Here is a 6,000-nt window from a genome sequence, read left to right as displayed (position 1 = left end):
ACAAGTCCCTTAAAAAGGTAGGCATGTTAAGTTGGCGGCCACTCTCACCCATACTAATCAAAGAGCCGCCCTCAAAGGCAGGAGTTCCCAAAACACTCAGGATTAAGGTCGTGTCACCTATGGTCGTTTAGGTGAGATGTAAGTCTCTAGTATCAACGGCGTTATATACAGAGTCTAGTCATCACGTGGTCCAGGTCTTATAAAAACTCTTTGTATAGGACACCCCTGCTCGCACATCTCCACATGAATGGTCAGGATTTACCATCTATAGTAGTTTACAACACTTGCAAACCTCTACAATGCGGGCTATATCCGTAGTGTCACCATGATTAGGTATCCCACCTAAATCCTTATACTACAGACCTATTTAGGTTATCACTTAAGGCATGATCCACTTGTATATCACATATACATGCTTAAGTTCATATAAGATAACTAAGGAGCTTTGTTTATTGAATATGAGTAAATGCCAGAATTAAACAACAATTATTTTATTCATCAAACAATGTGTATCTTTACAAAATAACGAGACTCCGGGAGAATTAGGACACCAATCCCAACATGTGACTGGATCGAGGAGGATTTTGTGAAGACCTTTTGGCTTCAAAGGTAAGTGTTATTTCTTCCCTTCTTCCTCCCTTGATTAGCATGATGTAAAATTCTCTATATAATGCATATTTTCTGTTTTGTAATTTTAATATGTGAAAAAATGAAAATTGGGATCAATTCTGCTTCCGCTGCAGACCTCACAGTTCCTTTCAATTGGTATTAGAGCGGTGTTCTTGGTACCCAATTTTTCTCTTTTTTTTCCATAATAGAATTTTAGTTTGATGGTGGGTGTTGCATTCTTTTTTTTTTTCTTCATGTTGATGATGAATGGTTGGATGTGGTTTATGATTTATGGATATTTTCAGGGTTAGGCATTAGATTTATAGCTTTTTTTTTACAAATTTGTTTTATAAGGACCTGTTGTTTTTGGCATAATGATTGTTATAAATTTTGTAAATTCTTAGTCTTGAGTTATTCATGTTGTTCCCGGTGTTTTTAGGTGAAAATGAGGCCAAAATCAGAGAAGAATCGAAGGTTTTCGCATTTATACAATGACTCTTGTACAGTAGCATTGCAACACTATGAAAGGCGAAACTGAATTTTTTTTCGTAGCGTTGCAATGCTAGGTCAGAGCATCACAACGCTCTAAGACGAAAACTTTTTTCCTATTTTAACGTGGTTCAATTCGTGGTTCAGCTTGTTTGTGTCTGGTTCACCTTGTTCGAGTTGTTTGCGGGTGGTTCAAGTTTTGGGCAGTCCGGTTTGTGTGGTTCAAGATTTGGTTCACCTATTTTGAACCGGTTAAGCTATTATTTATGTAATATTGTTAGATCTAAAAAAAACTATTATTACTAGTTTAATTAGGGCTCGTTAGTGAATTTTATGTGTTTATTTCTCTATTTTGTAGGTGCCAAGCAATCAAGAGGTAGAATTAATAATTTTGGTGAAGAATGGGGTTAATTTGTAGCAATTTGGAGTTGATTTGAACATTGGACTTTAAAGGAGTTGAAAAGGCCAAAATTCCATCGAGTTCACCGAATCTGAACAACCATTGAGCATCATTGAGTACCAACGAGTAAAAGGCTATCAAGTAATCATGAAAACACTACCGAGTCAATGAATATCGAATATCGAGTCGTCGAGCAAGTAGCGAGTATCTGGCAGTGGACACAACGTTACAATGCTACTCCGAGCGTTCCGACGCTCCAAAGTTGAAACATTGTCAGTGTTTCAACGCATCTCAACGTTTGATTCCAACACTTGGAGGCAGAAGCGACATCGTTGCAAAGCTTCTTTAGAGCGTTGCGATGCTATGACGATTGACGGACATGGATTGGAGCACGCGCGGAAGTGAATGTTGGACCACGCATTGGACTTCAAAGCTGATGCTTCTCTCTCGCCGCACCAACGTTGAAACGCTATTCCAAGCATTGCAACGCTGCATTGATCACTATATATTCTTCTCCTCAGCCCTAGGTCAAAACATGCTGATTCTTGGAGGTATATGCATGAAGGCCGAAGTCAGACTTCCTTCTTCTTCTATTCCCTTCAATTTTTAGTATCCTTAGGTTAGTTTTGCTTTTTATTTTGGGTTGTAATTGATGGATTGGAAGTTTGTTCTTGATTTGTCTATGAATTAAGAGGTAATCTCTATCTAGTTTCTTTGAGCAAGATCCTTATGTTGTTTTTTTAAGGTTTTCTATTTAATTTAATTGTACTCTTTTGAATTCTTTGGATGGATTTTTTTTTAATATTAATAGAGTTTCGATGAATTCTTCTAACAAATTAATTTGTTGAAATTCTTGTTTGCAAAATCGTCATAGCCTGTACAATATTGATTGATTAAGTTGCATGTATTAGGATTGCATGTGTGAAGCCTAGAATTTTTCTGACCTAATGCATGTATCCCTAATATAATCTTTTCCAAATAAATGATGCTATAAGATATGGCTTTCCGGCTTGTAGTATGTCTCACAATTGAACCCTTTCTTAATGCTTTTAAGTTTTAACTTGTATGTCACTGAGAAGGAAAAAAATTAAATTGAATTAGGGCTAATTTGGTTTAACATCGAGTTTGGCTAATTGGGCTATTAGATTTTCGAATAGGTTGAGGGATTGATAGATTAAGTGTAATTAATTGATGCCTAATGAAAGAATTTACATAGGAACTCTCGCTTGTTCTAGAAATTAGATGGACTCCTATCCTAGATTACATTTACCCTTTTGTTTCAATTTCATGCATTTATCCCTTCCACATCAAAACCCCTCATTTATCGCCCTAGTTAGAAAATTAACTCAACGAAACCAATCATGCTTCTCTGTGGATCGACTCACACTTACCACTGTTTCTACGTTTTAATAGTAATAGGAGTAGTTTGATATTATAAATTTTCTTTTGATCAGACTCGAAGCTTATTTAAGATATGAGTTTCGGGCACTGTAAAAAATTGCACCATTGCTGGGGAAGCCATTGACATTTCGTTAGTTAAGTTTCTAGTTAGAGTATTTTTTTTTGCTTTTGATTTATTTTCCTTTTTTGTATCAGTATTTTAAGCATGGATAACTATCATCAACAAGGATGGGGACAATCAAGTGGAGCATCTTGGCTTAGTGACGAGGTTCGTGACCTTCGAGGTCAACTTGCTGAGTTAACTTCTTTGGTTAGTTAGTTGGTTGTAGGTAACCTGCAGCAGGTGCAAGCATGTAGGATAGATCACCCTGAGTAAGCATGCCCAAGTCTACAGTGGAGCCTTATGCCATGAGACTACTCCGTGGGAGGGTATCCTAGTTATTTGAACGATGATTTCCATAGGCCCAGATGGGAGGAGTCCTATGACTATGGAATCCTAGGATGGGAGTGCCCCTATGATCCATACCCTGCCACATTCGACATGACGATGCATGTTCACATTGCCGACTCAGGTATGTCATTAGAAGATGTGATTAGACAACTTGCTATTAACATTATTGTTTTTTAGCAGGAGACGTGTGACCTTCATGAGAGCTTTAGTCTTCAGACTGAGATTAGAACTTATCTTCGGTGTTTGAGAGACTCAGTCACTCATCCTTTTGATTCAATTGAGAGAGGATGTGAACCCTTGCTACACACATCTTTTGACTTCGCCAAGGCGTGCGACGATGAGGTAATCTATGTCGATATAAGGATGAGTTGAAGGATAGCATACCATGTTTAGAACCAGTTTTTGAGGACTATGGAGAACATGAGCCTAAACCCATCGATTCCCAGGTGATGGAGTTAGAGGTTGAAAGACCTTGCCCTGTTCTGTCGTCTGGTATATCGTATATTTTTTAGTTTTATTCTTCTTGTTCTCAAAAGTCAGTTAAGTCAGAGTCTTTATTTTCAGTTGAGTCAGTCCTTGAGTCTTTTGATTTTTCTTTTTCCTTTTTTTTTCAAACACAATTAAAAATACAAAATTTGATTTGTTTGGTTCTCTTCAGCCTTATCGAGCTATATCGACTCATCCAAGAAGGGACCAGAGAAATACAAGAATTTCTTTGTGCCTTGATAGGGGATGAGTCACGTCGAGCAATCGACATTAAAAAATTTCCCTTCCTAAAGGGAGCCAGGTGAAAAAAATTTATTGCTTTCTTTATTTGTTTTCTATATTAGGTTTCTTTTTGTTTTGTAGGGACAATCTAGGAGAGGAGAGCATCTTTCTAAAAGGTGAGCCCGACCACCACCATCCCATGTGCGACAATATTATCAAGGGAGGTTTTCTATTCCCTTGTTTTTATTCTTTTTGAGCTTTACTTGAGATACATTGGGGATAATGTATATTTTTAAGTTGAGGGTGGGTTACCTGTTGGGTAGTATGTTATGTGGTTTGATTGTCTTGCTTACTGTTTGCTCTGTTGTTATCATGATAGTTTATGACACACTCTTCCTGTAATGAAATTGCATGAAAGAATGTTAGGAAAGCATGATCATGATTTTATCCCGAATTTAAAATATTAAAAAAAATCTTTTCTCTCATGCATCTTTAAGTCAATTGTTTTGCGAAATTAAAGTCTTGCATGCTTAGAATTTGGTTATCTAGTTTGTACTTCTGTTGTCACCCCGAAAGGTCCACCTTTGACTTAGGAGTAACTATACTTGTTTTAGAGCAAAACTAGACAAAGTGGATAAAATAGGGCCTACTGTGAATAAAAAAAAAGAGAGAGAGAGAGAAAATAAAGAAAAGAAAAGTAGTTGCAATTCTAAATATATATATATATATATATAAACTAAAAAATTGAGGCATTTGTCGACGTGATTGCAAAAAAATAGTGTGTGTGCATGGATAGAGGTGAAAAGAGCAAACTCCGCCGTGTCTAGTTAGAGCCCACGAGAAAAGAGTGATAAGTTCCCGGTGGTGGGTTGTGAAAGCTTGCTATCTAGATAAAATAAATGCCCTTTATGTTTTGTGTGTGCGCATTTAGGCACCCTTGTCTTAGTGTTGCCCTCTTTTTTGCAAGTTTGGTATGTCCAAGTTCGATAACCGAACCAGAGTAGGGGAAAACAGGATGAGGACCTTTTAAAACTTTTTCGGGCTGTGCAAGCTTAACTTGCAAGACTCTAGGCTGACTCATGCATAAATAGATCAAGAATCATTTTTTAAAAAAACTTGTGCGTCATTAATTGATCATAATTGAATTTCGTACTTGATTACAAATTTCATTCTAACTGACTGTTGAAACTAGAGTAACAACATTGTGAATTAAGCTAGCACGTTTTTTATTATTTTCTTACTTGATTGTATGTTTCTACTTTGCTCGGGACAAGCAAGAATTAAGTTGGGTTTGTTTGTTAGCTCTCAAAAAGAGTTGTTATTCCTAGCTTAATTCGGGCTCGTTAGTGGATTTTATGTGTTTATTTCCCTATTTTGTAGGTACCGAGCATCAAGAGGTAGATAATCATTTGGTGAAGAACAGAGTTAATTTGTGGCAATTTTGAGTTGATTTGAACGTCCGAGCTTCAAAGGAATTGAAAAGACCAAAATGCCATCGAGTTCCACTGAGTATGATGAGCCATCGAGCATCATCAAGTACCATCGAGTAAATGGTTGTCAAGCAATCAAGAAAACGTTGCCGAGTCAATGGACATCGAGTAGCAAGTCATCGAGCATCGAGTAGCGAGTATCTGGCAATGGATGCAATGTTGCAATGCTACTCCGAGCGTCACGACACTCCGAAGTTGAATCATCGACAGCATTCCAATGCATCTCAACGCTTGATTCCAACACTTGGAGGTAGAAGTGGCATCATTGCAAAGGTTGTTTAGAGCATTGCGATGTTGTGACAATTGATGAACATGGAGTGGAGCGTGCACGCAAGTGAGCGTTGGACCACGCATTGGACTTCAATGCTGACACTTCCCTCTTATCCCATCAGCGTTGCAATGCTGCATTGATCACTATATATTCTTCTCCTCGGCCCTATGTCAAAGCATGC

Source organism: Benincasa hispida, chromosome 11 (assembly GCF_009727055.1).
Source record: "Benincasa hispida cultivar B227 chromosome 11, ASM972705v1, whole genome shotgun sequence".
Taxonomy (NCBI): domain Eukaryota; kingdom Viridiplantae; phylum Streptophyta; class Magnoliopsida; order Cucurbitales; family Cucurbitaceae; genus Benincasa; species Benincasa hispida.
This window is presented reverse-complemented; position numbering follows the sequence as displayed.